The 12490-nt window shown below is 40.5% G+C and overlaps 1 protein-coding gene across 2 annotated transcripts in view; it reads right to left on the bottom strand.

Annotated features, from left to right (window-relative positions):
• LOC115220374 (kelch-like protein 12) overlaps positions 1-12490 on the bottom strand; it is a 39666-nt gene that overhangs the window by 25432 nt on the left and 1744 nt on the right. Inside the window, exon 1 of one of the 2 annotated variants that reach the window (XM_029790489.2) lies at positions 5438-6062. The exons of the other annotated variant lie outside the window; for it this stretch is intronic. The gene's annotated coding sequence lies outside the window, so the exon portion shown is untranslated. Of the gene's footprint in view, positions 1-5437; positions 6063-12490 lie in introns of those variants that run through there. 2 annotated transcript variants of the gene reach the window in all.

Raw genomic sequence — 12490 nt, 5'->3', positions numbered from 1 at the left:
ACTCTGTTGCTGGGAAACTCAGATTTTGGGGTCACAGGTAGTCTAGTATATACATATATATATATAAATACATAAGTATGCATGCATGCATGGAAGTATGTATATGTGCATCATGTGCCGTCACTTTTGCTGTCTTTGGTAACAAGTAACTCAGCACAACCTGTTGCATGGTCGGGCCATCCGTGACTAAAAAACAGAAAAACGAAACTTGTTAAAAGTTGGAGACGAACTCATTAACAGTCGTCCAAAAGCTGGGAGTGAGAAACCACTAGTTTTTGTTTAGACATTTTTTTTTCTTGGAGAAGGAAAACTAATAAAACACCTGTGACTTCATTTGCATCCAATGATGTAGACTATTTCTTCTTTTTGGGTGAATGTGAGTGGAACTGACCCAGTGCAAAGCCTATCTTCACCTTAAAATGTGTCAGCTGTAGGTGTCACTTGACATCTCTATACTACGGCTGGCCATAAGCGAAAAAGGCAATGAAAAATTCCATGATGGAATAAAGCCAAGTGTCAACTCTCTGAACAGCTACTGCAAGAGGTGCCCATCATTGCCAGATCTGTGCAAAAGAGGGTTGGTTTGTGGCATGACTGAAAAGCCAGATCCATGATGCTTTGAGAAAACAATCAAACAATGGCATTGCTTCGAATCAATTTGCAGCCATCATCCATTCATGCATGGATGGATGGAGGCATGGATGTACATACAAAGTTACATAAGTTAATGTTTGTCCCCACCACCACAACATGACAACCAGTGTTCGTTTCTTTACATCCCTTAACAGTAAATACAAAATAGGGGCCAACAGAATAAGTACCAACCTTAAAATAAGTACCAGGGTCAATTTAATGAATTAAACCCTGCAAGGAAGCGCTCCAGTAGGGCCTCATTTCAGTCCATTGACTGAAACAAGTATAAGACTATATACACAGAGGCCACTAAACCTGCTAGAAGTAGTAATCAAATCTCCTTCAAATCAACCCTCTGACATCTGAAAAGAAAGGAAGTACACACTGGATGGAAATGCAATCCTAAACACAATATTTTTAAGTGAAAACAGGATGGTCACAGCTGGAATGTCTTTGATTTGAAGCTGAATAACAAAAACCAACACCGTAAATATGAAGGGACAATACCAATAATACAACAATCGATTGTGTGCTCCCCTGGTTCTGAACTCTTTACTAATCCAGTGGCCCCTTTCACCAAATGTCCCCTTTGCATTTACGTTCATTTTCTCATGGTAGCATGGGTTAGATGACTATATTATTGAGGCACTGTTTTACTGCTAGGTGCCCTTTGCATTGCTAACTCTAGGTGGGTTTTCAAGGATCTCTTATTCCACACATTTTTGAAGGCTGATTTGTCGACAGAAGTGACAAAAACAAAAACAACACTGCTCATGTGTTGCAACTTTTGTAGAGGACTGTCTTTTGTGCAAAGACTGTTTATATTTTGTGATATGTATTTCAGTTAATAAGTGAGCTATTGGACTGTGAAGTGTGGCATTCATGCCTTTCCCACCAGTAATGCACATGGAGATTGAAAACAGCTGGCGACACACACACACATATATGCGTGTGGTGTGCAAGAGAGACGACTGCGCTAGTATGGTCATGTGGCGAGAATGAATGAGGATAGCTGTGTGAAAAAGTGCCACACCCTAGCGGTTGAGGGAACCTGTGGAAGAGGTAGACCCAGGATGACCTGGGATAAAGTGGTGAAGCACGACCATCGAACATTAGGCCTCAACGAGGCAATGACTTGTGACTGAGACCTTTGGAAATATGCTGTGCGTGAGAAGACCTGGCAAGCCAAGTGAGACCATAACCTTGTGGCCTATGCCAGGGGTGTAACCAGCCCACTTATGCATACCTTTCCTTCATTGGACACTAAACTCTGCTTGCGAAGACCTGTTGAGGCAAGTGAAATCGAAATCAAATCTGATGACTGGCATCCATGCTCGTGGAGCGCTAAGAGCAATATCTGAGCGTGATCATTGCCAGAGCAGCTAACTGGCTTCCGTGCCAGTGGCACGTAAAAAGCAGCATTCAAGCGTGATCATTACCAGCGTCACCTTTCTGGCACGTGAAAAACATTCGAGCAAGGTTGTCACCAGTTCTGCTGGACTGGCTCCTGTGCAGGTGGCACGTAAAAGCACCCACTACACTCTCGGAGTGGCTGGTGTTAGGAAGGGCATCCAGCTGTAGGAACTCTGCCAGATCAGATTGGAGCCTGGTGCAGCCATCTGGTTCGCACCCATGTGAGCATGGAAAGCGGACGTTAAACGATGATGATGATGATGATGACACACTATATTTATGCTAATGTCTTTTCACCTATTGCATGTGTGTGTGTATATGCATGTATACATGACAGGCCTCTTTCTGTTTCCATCTATCATCCTTTGGTCAGCTCAGAGTTGTAGTAGAAGAAACTTGTCTAAGGTACCATGCAGTGGGACGGAACCTTGAACTCTGTACTTGACAAGTAAACTTTTTAACCACACAGCCATGCCTCTACCTATTCACATATTTAGCAAAAACTTGCACCCTGTGGTTTATTATCCATATTTTCATGTACCTCAGTTATGGACTCATCCAACACGTACCTTAGTTATGGTACCTCATCCAACATGTACTTCAGTTATGGACTAGCATGTACCTCATCCAGTATGTACCTCATCCAGTATGTACCTCAATTATGGACTAACATGTACATCATGCAATATATACCTCATCCAGTATGTACCTCATTAAGCATGTACCTTTATTAGATATTTCCATGCACTAGTGACACCTGTGTCATGGAAAATACCAAAGAAAGGAAAGATTTATTGTTTCATCTTTTACTTATTTCAGTCATTGGACTGTGGTCATGCTGGAGCACAGCCTTGAAGGGTTTTAGTCAAGCAAATCAACCCCAGCACTTATTTTTTTCATAAGTTTGGTATTTATTTTTTTTTAATCTTATGCTGAGCCACTAAGTTACAGGGACATAAACAAACCAACACTGGTTGTGAAGCAGTGGTCAGGAGACACACACACACACACACATACATATAACAGGCTTCTTTAGTTTCTGTTCACCAAATCCACTCGTAAGGCTCTGGTCAGCTCAGGGCTATAGCAGAAGGTGCCATGCAGTAGCATTGAACTCACAACCATGTAGTTGGGAAGCAAACTTCTTACCACACAGCCACACTTGACAGATCTGTTTGTACAATGAAATGATGTTGAACTTTGTCACATGATCAGTTAAGTTTCAGTTCACTGATAACAAAATGGAGCTCCTTCATGGAGAGGCAGGAGGAGGACGGTGGTCAGCAGAACCATTGAGGAAAACCCTCAGCTGAGGAGGGGACTACAATTGCTTCAGAAACAAGAAGAAAAATCGTCAAGAACACCCAGCATGAAGAGAAAGGCTCACCCCAAGTTATAACAAGACCAAGGCAAAGCCATAAGGTTGCCCAGCTCCTGATGGAGAACTGATTCTGAGCATCAAACAAAAGACTCATATTGCCATCTGGAACATTGGTCCAGCTGAATTTGACCTCTATTGACTGGATATACTGAGAGTAAGTGAAATGTGTGGGACTGAAAGCAGAAGGATCTGCAGTGAGAATAAAATGATTTTGTGATCTGGCTACAAACACCAACGCATTCACAATGCAGGGCTGATACTTGGCATTAAGGCTGCAAAAGCTCCAATAGGGTGGAGAGCTGTGAGTGACCGAATTCTAACAGCTCAATTAAAAGACTTGATTCTGAAAAGCAACAGTGATCCAAGAGTATTCACCAATTAAAGATGCAGGGGGGGGGGGTTGCTAACAAGGGTGTGTTTCATGAACAACTGCAGGACTCATACAGTGAAGTTACCAGTTATGATATCAAGCTGGTCATGGGGGATCGGAATGCAAAATAGGATAGCATCAAAACTGATTTTGAACATATGAAAGGACCCCATGTAACCAGGAGACAGGCAACAGAGAACAATTCCTAGTTTTTTTGGTTTTTTTTGCGTTGGTAACAGCTTCTTTGCTCACTTTTGCATTCACAAGATGACCTTGTGTTCCCCAGATGGAATGAATTCGGCTACATCTGCATCGGCACAACATGATGCTCAAAAACTAGACGTCAAAGTATGTAGGGGTACAGATGTAAGCTCAGACCGTCCTCTTTGAGCAGTGCTACAACTGAAGCCTGATGAGCTAACAAAGTAAAAAGTAGACGGTCCCTTTGCAGTGGAAAGACTGAAGGAGGTCCCAATGCTGCAGTTTCCATGTATGCACACACAGACACACACATATGCATGCATGCATATATATATATATAATATATATATACACATATATATATGTATATATACATACGATACACACAGATACATATATATTTCAAATTTATAGAAAAACAAAAGACGAAGATGGGTGATGGAAGAAGCAGGTGTATTAGTTTGACGTTCGGGAAGAATGGCAAAGTCATTGACGTTTCGAGCCTGCGCTCTTCGACAGAAACGGTTGAGAGGGGGGGAAAATGGAGAAAGAACGAAAAAAAAAACAGAGAGTGAAAAATATGTGTAGGGATTCACGTTTTAACACAATGCATATACATATATGTAGACACATGCATTGACATATAGATATATATATATATGCACGTATGTCTATACACAAAACAGACATACACATATATGCATACATATGTGCATACTAAAGATAGCATACATGCATACATACACGCATGCATACATGCATACATACACCCATGCATACACATCAACATTTTTTTTGATTGCCAACTGCAAATAGTGTTCAGTAAATGTTGTATAAAGCGTATTTGAACGAAGCTGGTGGTTTACTTGTTTGCAACTCAAGACTGTCTCGCTCATTGCGATCCTTCAGCTGACAATATGATGATCGAATCGTGCAAGAATCTGCGAGTAACGACCAAAAGAGGGGTAATGTTGAATCATCATTCTCTTGCACGCACGCGACGCACACACACGCACGCACGCACATACCATAAATGTATGTATATACATCGCCAGAACCCGTCTCTGCTATTGTAACCAAACGATGACGTTGGTGTGAATAATAAAGAATTATTATTATTATTATTAATATTATTATTATTGTTTGTTATTGTTACTGTTGCTATTAATCATTAATATTATTATTTCATATTTAATATTTTCCTTCCTGCTTTTTTTTTTGTCTATATATATATATATACTGAAAAGATAACTGCAATTAGCGAAGCGATCTTAATTACATACAATGCAAGCAACGAAAGAATGCATAGCAACATAGATGTATGCAGTTTATTTATAAATGCAATGTCTACGAAGGAAGAAAAACATATGCAGAGTGGCAACGACGTAAGATGAGAGCTAGAGAGAGATGTTGCTGGTGCAATGATGTTGCATGCTTACCTAACAAAGTGATACAGCTGGAGTCGATGCGAGAACAGGTGCCCCTTTAATTAAAGTCCAGATACAGCAAGACGACACAACTAATCCATATTTCACCACATTCAGCCTCGTTATCGACCTGTAGCTTATTATCGATTTGTTATGGCTTGTTGTAGCTGCTTGCATTTCGCGCACTTTTTTTGCATAACGTCATCTCTGTATTTTTAAATGGTTCGTAATAACAGCAACTCGTTTATCTTACTCTGACAAACTAAAAGTAACTGCCAGGGGACAAAAGGCTGGCGTAAGACAAGTAAAGATAGACAGCATGCTTTATACTGGGAGAGAATAGGACAGAAAAGAGAACATTAAAAGGGCCGCAAAGAGGAAAGGGTGGATAGGCATGCTTGGAGTAGTGTTGAAGAATTTCAGGAAGTATGAATTTTAGAAGGATGCAGTGTCCTGACAGTTAACTGATGTGGGTAGTTTATTCTACGCTTCGACAATTTTGAGTGTGATAAAGTGTTTCTGAAAGTCACGGGTGATCCTTTTTTTTTTTTTTTGCTACAGGCGGTAAAAATATTTGGTTTCTAATTTTGGCACAAGGCCAGCAGTTTTTGGAGGAGAGGTAAGCCGATTACATCGACCCAGTACTCAACTGGTGCTTATTTTATCGCTCCGGAAATGATGAAAGGCAAAGTTCACCTTGACGGCATCTGAACTCAAAATTTAAAAACGGACGAAATGCCGCTGAGCATTTGGTTCGGCGAGCTAACGACTCTCTAGTCCGTCGCCTTCAATGTGGTAGAGCTGTTGAATTAAAAATAAAGGTCGCTCAAGTTGCGTGTCGAGAGACAAGGGCAACAATTTTTGAGGGGAGGAGTTAGTCGATAGCATCGATCTCAATACTTTATTTTATCGACACTGGAGGAGTGAAAGGTAAATTGGACACTGGCGGGATTTGAACTAAGAATACACAGAATCAGAACAAACGCTACGAGACATTTTCTGACGTTCTGACGATTCAATCAACTCGCTGATCTGATTGATAATGGTTTTGTTTTCTTTATGTGCTTATAGTAAACAGCGATCAGATGCACAAAAATTCATCGGAGAGAGAAAGTGAGAGAGCAGAGCAATATGTCAAGTAAAGAAAGACAGAAGTGCAGAAAGAAGCAATGACGAAGAAGAGTAATGGCTTCGATCTTTTCCAGGGTTTCTGTTCTGTGTCTTAGTGGGTGAGGGGAGAGGAAGCTATCATCCCGGTCCGAATACTCGCAACTGGTCGGATTCTGTTTTAAAGACAGCCAGGAAGCAGGCGATGGTGTGAAACCGGATGACGGACGAAAGAGATAAAGAAATAAAATAAATGGGCGGAGTTTCGGACAGTGGCTCCACCAACTTTTGCATTTTAATCAACATTTTCCCCGAGTCTCTAGTTAACTAAGCTATTAATTATACTTAACCAGAACTCAAGTAACGATCCTGCTTCTTTTCCTTCCTCCCCTGTCTCCCCCTCTCTCTCCAGAACTCTTAAAATATTAAATTCTTCCCTCCACAAGACTATTGAACTTAACAAACTCTCCCTATTCTATTGACAAAATTGTTGCAGACACTGCAGAGCCTTACTCTCTTTGAGTTTCATATCTTACCCCAACGAGATAAACCTAAAAATAAAACGAGCCCTCGACAGGATAAAAAAAATCCCCACGATTTTAAGGTGGCGAGCTGGCAGAATCGTTAGCTCACTGGACGAAATGCTTAGCAGTATTTCGCCCATTGCTACGTTATGAGTTCAAATTTCGCCGAGGTCGACTTGGCCTTTCATTCTTTCGGGGTCGATGAAATAAGTACCAGTTACGCACTAGGGTCGATGAAATCGACTACCCCCTCCCCCAAATTTCAGTTTTTGTGCTTATAGTAGAAAAGAAAAAATCCCCCATGATTTTGAAGTCAATGGAATTGTTCAGGCTGTTTTGGGACTGTGACAAAAGGCCCATTGGACTTATACTCCTCAGTTTAGAGTGCAAATGTTTTGTATGACATGTCACTCTTTGTCTCCATCACACATCTTTAAACTTGTGGCAGAGTTGGAGGTTAATTAAATGAAACATTCACAAAAACACGGTAATTTTTTGATGCTTAGTTTTTAACCTTGTGGGATTCGAGATATCTGAGCCGCTGACAGCAGCAAAGAAATCATTGGTGTCTCCCCGTCTCACCGAAATATCATGTGGGTACTTGGTTGTTCTTGCGCTTCAGCCTTGCCCTCACTCGATAGTTGTTTCATGTTGTCTGATAAACTTAATCCAGAGATATCCCAGTATTCGCTGGTCTGCTACAAAACGGCGCAAGTTTGTTATACCTTTTAAGTTATTTATTGCTCACTTTACTGAATTATTATCCTTTTACTTTTGTAAATGTATTTCTATAGCAGTTTTATAAACAATTATTATTACGTTTCCCCCACTCAGCACTTTTTATACACCAGGCGTCCTCCATTCACTTTACATCCCTTACCAGTGTAGTTTTCTCTTTAAAATTCTACATCCAATCCCTTTCATATAAAGTGCTTTATGCTCCATCATTCACGAACTCTAACATTTACCCATCCAACGGAGCATGCTCACCTCATTTCTTTCCCACCTTCATGAAATTTCTGCATTCAAGGCCCACACCTTTATATCCTGCAATATTGTTCTTCGCACAAAAGCATTATACAATCTGTGATACGAGAGAGAGAGACGGAGAGATGAGAACTCCTTTTTGATGCCAACAAAAACAGCTATGTGAACATTATTCCATTCTGTTCTTACACAGGCAGCCAAATAATATTAGCTCCAAAATCCCTGCTAATTCAGTCGCCTAGGTAACAAAGACTATCAACCACTTCTAGAGAGCCTTTTAAGTATTTGAAGGGCTCCTGTCCATCCCCTGTCTATAAACATGCTGTCAATTTGCCTGTGATCCCACTACACCTCAGATGTATCTATTGCTTACAAAAGGATTGACATATATAGCTTCTCCCTAAACCTCTGCACATTGACCACAGTCACTTCTATAGCAGCGGGGTCCTGCTTTCTTTCCTTCCATTACTTAAGTTTTTGCTACATTAACTTAGAAGCCACTTGATTCTAGGTTTTGCTTCTAACTTTGGGAGTTCTCTAAATTCTTGATCGATTCAGTTATGGGACCAAGATTATAACATAGAGGCGTTGTTTCCATGAGCAACAACCTGTTTGAAATTCCACTGCTACGACTTGGAAGACAATAATAGTCCTAATACAACTTGTTCAACTCCAGAAGTAGAGCTAAACACTCTTTCATGGCTTTATCTAAGATTAAGTTAACCGTCTGATCAAAACCTTCCAAAGTACCCACAATGATTCGTCCATCAGCAGTCACTATAGACACTGTTTTACTAATATAATTTTTCAGAGCTGAAGCCATTTCTAAAAACTTTGTTGTTCACAAAATAACAACTTTTTACTTGATATTTTTGGACCAATTCTTCAATAAACAAACATACCTACTAAATTCCTCACTGAACTTGCTAACTCTTAATTTCCTGATGGTACCTTTCAATATAGATTGCAAAACTCTTACAAACCATTTGTTTACCTCCCCACCACCACACTTTTCTTTTGCTTTATGGCCACCAGGCCATGAGAATGTAGAACCGTGTCAAAGACCTTTTCCTGGTCAACAAAAGCTAGGTTTACTTCTAGCTAAGTACTTTTATCTGTGACACCCAATAAATGAATCTCTTCCTAATCAGTTTACACATTAATTAATTCAGTGACTGTCTGGAAAATCTTTCTTTGTGTGAACAACAGATGAGATGAGATGAGCCGGTCATTAGATTTGACTCCTTCCTCTGTTATTTCACTGTCTACACTGGAGACTTGCATGAGATTCACTTCGCCAGAGATATTAAACATCTCTAAGACCATACCTAACAGTCCAGTTGCTTTCTCATTCTTAATCAGGATTTCCACTGTATGGCAGTTAACTTCATTTGTTGGGTTAGACACTCTCTCCCTCATTTAAAAACTCTTTTTTCTGCCTCTATTTAGTGTGAGGTGCCATCTTCTTAGATTATGTATATGAAATGGTTCGTTTTTCCTTCTATTTTCAGGCAAACATGCAGCAGATTGGTAGAATCGGTAGAGCAGCTGACAAAATGTGTGGCAGTATTATTTCCAGTTCTCATCATACTAGTTCAGATGATGGAGTAGTGACATTGTTAGTGTTAAATGAAATGCCTTGTGGTATTTGGTCCAATTCTCTACAAATCCTCCTCCTAAAGTCAACATTGCTTTCCATCTTTTATGGTCAATAAAATATAGTGGCAAACCAGAATAATGGCTAGCATCAGGCAAGAAGTCTGCTGCATTTGTTCCAACCTTTGGCATCTTGGTTAGGGGGAGACTTAATCTGTTTCCTAGTTTGTGCAAGCATTTGGGCAAGATCTCAGGTCTGAGGATAACTTCTTACCTTCTTGGAGACCCTGGAAAAACAGAAAGTCATGGGTGCTATCCTTTCTGCCTTGAATAATAAGAAAAAAAGAACTGTTTCAAATTTTGACAGGGAGGGGTTGGTCAGTTACATCACCCCCTAGAACACTTCACTATCAAAGGATGATAGGCAAAGTTGACCTCAGCAGTATTTGAACTCACAACATAAAGAGTAGGAAGAAATGCCACTAAGTAGTTTTGTCTGATGCACTGACCATTATACTAGCTCAGGACTAAAAATAATAATAATCCTTTCTACTATAGGCACAAAGCCTGGAATTTGGGGGAGTGGACCAGTCGATTAGATCGACCCCAGTACACAATTGGTACTTAATTTATCGACCCCGAAAGCATGAAAGGCAAAGTCAACCTCGGCGGAATTTGAACTCAGAAAGTAGCGACAGGCAAAATACCGTTAAGTGTTTCACCCGGCGCGCTAACGCTTCTGCCAGCTCGCCGCCTTATAATAATAATAAGGAATCCTCAACAAATATTTGATGGTTGCAAGAACAGGTAGCATGGTACGATAGGCTGCTGGTATAGCAAGACTCCAGGAGTTCTAGTAAAACTTGAGTTAAAAGAATAATGATAATAATGGTCTTGAATTTTGGCAAAAGGCCAGCAATTTTGAGGGGAGGAGGAAGTGAGCCCTGCACTCGACTGGTATTTATTTTATTGACCTGAAAAGGATGAAAAGCAAAGTTAACCTCAGAACATAAAGAACTTGGAAGGAAGTCACCAAGCATTTTGTCCAACATGCAAAACATTCTACCACTTCACCACCACCTTAATAATAATAATAATAATGATAACAATAATAAACCTTTCTAATATATGGTAGAGGGGGCTCTGAGAGTAGTGTCCCTGCCTTCCTGAACAAGTTTTCCACCAGATGTCTTAAAAATCATGGGAGAGGCTTTGGTCTCAGAACCACTCTTTGTAGAAATGGAGGTTGGGGGTAAGCAAGGGCATGCTCCCCGTAGAAAATCCAGCTCCAAAAAAAGCCTCATGATAGCAAAGGAGACTGGGCACCCGCCAGCCCAAAAGTTGGGGTGGGCTGCACCTGCCTAGCTCGGTTGCTATGGCATTGAGGGAGATCTGGCCACCCCCGTTAACGGGGACAAAACCCAGATTTAAAACACTGGATAATGATGATGATGATGATGATGACTATAGACACAAGGACTGAAATTTTGGAGGAGGGGACTAGTTGATTACATTGACCCCCCAGTATTTCACTGGTACTTAATTTATCGACCCCGGACAGATGAAAGGCAAAGTCGGCCTTGGTGGAATTTGAACTCAGAACCTAAAGACAGATGAAATGCCACAAAGCATTTTGCCTGGCAAGCTAAGGATCCTGCCAGCTTGCCACCTTAGCAGTAATAATAATAATAATAATAATAATCCTTTCTACTTTAGGCATGGAGCCTGAAATTTTGAGGGTAGGGGGTTAGTTGATTACATCAACCCCAGTACTCCACTGGTACTTATTTTACTAATCTCAAAACATTTAAACTCAGAGAGTAACAAGGTGGAGGAAACACTGCTTTTTGCCCAGTGGGTAGCTTGCCACATTAATAATAATAATCCTTTTCTATTATAGGCACAACGCCTGAAATTTGGAGAAAAGGACAAGTCGATTACATCAACCCCAGTGTTCAGCTGGTACTTATTTTATTGACCCCAAAAGGATGAAAGGCAAAGTTGACCTTGGTGGGAAATGAACTCAGAATGTGAAGATTGCTGCTATGCGTGGCATGCTAATGATTCTGCCAGCTGGCTACCTTAACAACAACAACAACAGCAGCAGCAGCAACAGCAACAACAACAATCTGATATGAAGATCCTCTGAAGCAGTCACTTAACAAAGCTATATATATATATATATATATATATATATATATAAACAACTTATAAATATGGGCAAAAGAAAATTAAGCCAATATGCTGATAACAGACTTTTAAATCGATTTAAAAGTCTGTTATCAGCATATTGGCTTAGAAATAATTTTCTTTAGCCCTTATTTATAAGTTGTTTATAATTTTAACCTTAACGGTATTTTAATATGCTGCCACATTTTTGATGGAATTTTTTTTCTGTAAAAAAGTTTCATCCTATATTAGTAGTATATATATATGCTGAGACATCCTTCAGTCATGACTGATCATGGGATTGCACCTACAAAGTTACTCCACCCAGTCACAAGTCCGGGCAAGGTTGTTTATGGAAGACCAGCAGTCGCCCATGCATACCGGCCTCTCCTCTCCACGCCACCAGTGTTATCCAAGGGAAAGGCAACGGCCAATACATCTTGGCACCTGTGATGTCGCAACTAATATATATATACATATATACGACGGGCTTCTTTCAGTTTCCGTCTACCAAATCCACTCACAAGGCTTTGGTCAGCCCAAGGCTATAGTAGAAGACACTTGCCCAAGGTGCCACGCAGTGGGACTGAACCCGGAACAATGTGGTTGGTAAGCAGGCTACTTACCACACAGCCATGTGTGTCCTTTGAGCCGGGTCAGAATTGTTATCTATTTAAAATTT

The sequence above is a fragment of the Octopus sinensis genome, linkage group LG16 (genome assembly GCF_006345805.1).
Source record: "Octopus sinensis linkage group LG16, ASM634580v1, whole genome shotgun sequence".
Classification (NCBI taxonomy): Eukaryota; Metazoa; Mollusca; class Cephalopoda; order Octopoda; family Octopodidae; genus Octopus; species Octopus sinensis.
The sequence above is the reverse complement of the archived record's forward strand: the minus strand, read 5'-3'. Positions and strand labels throughout refer to the sequence as shown.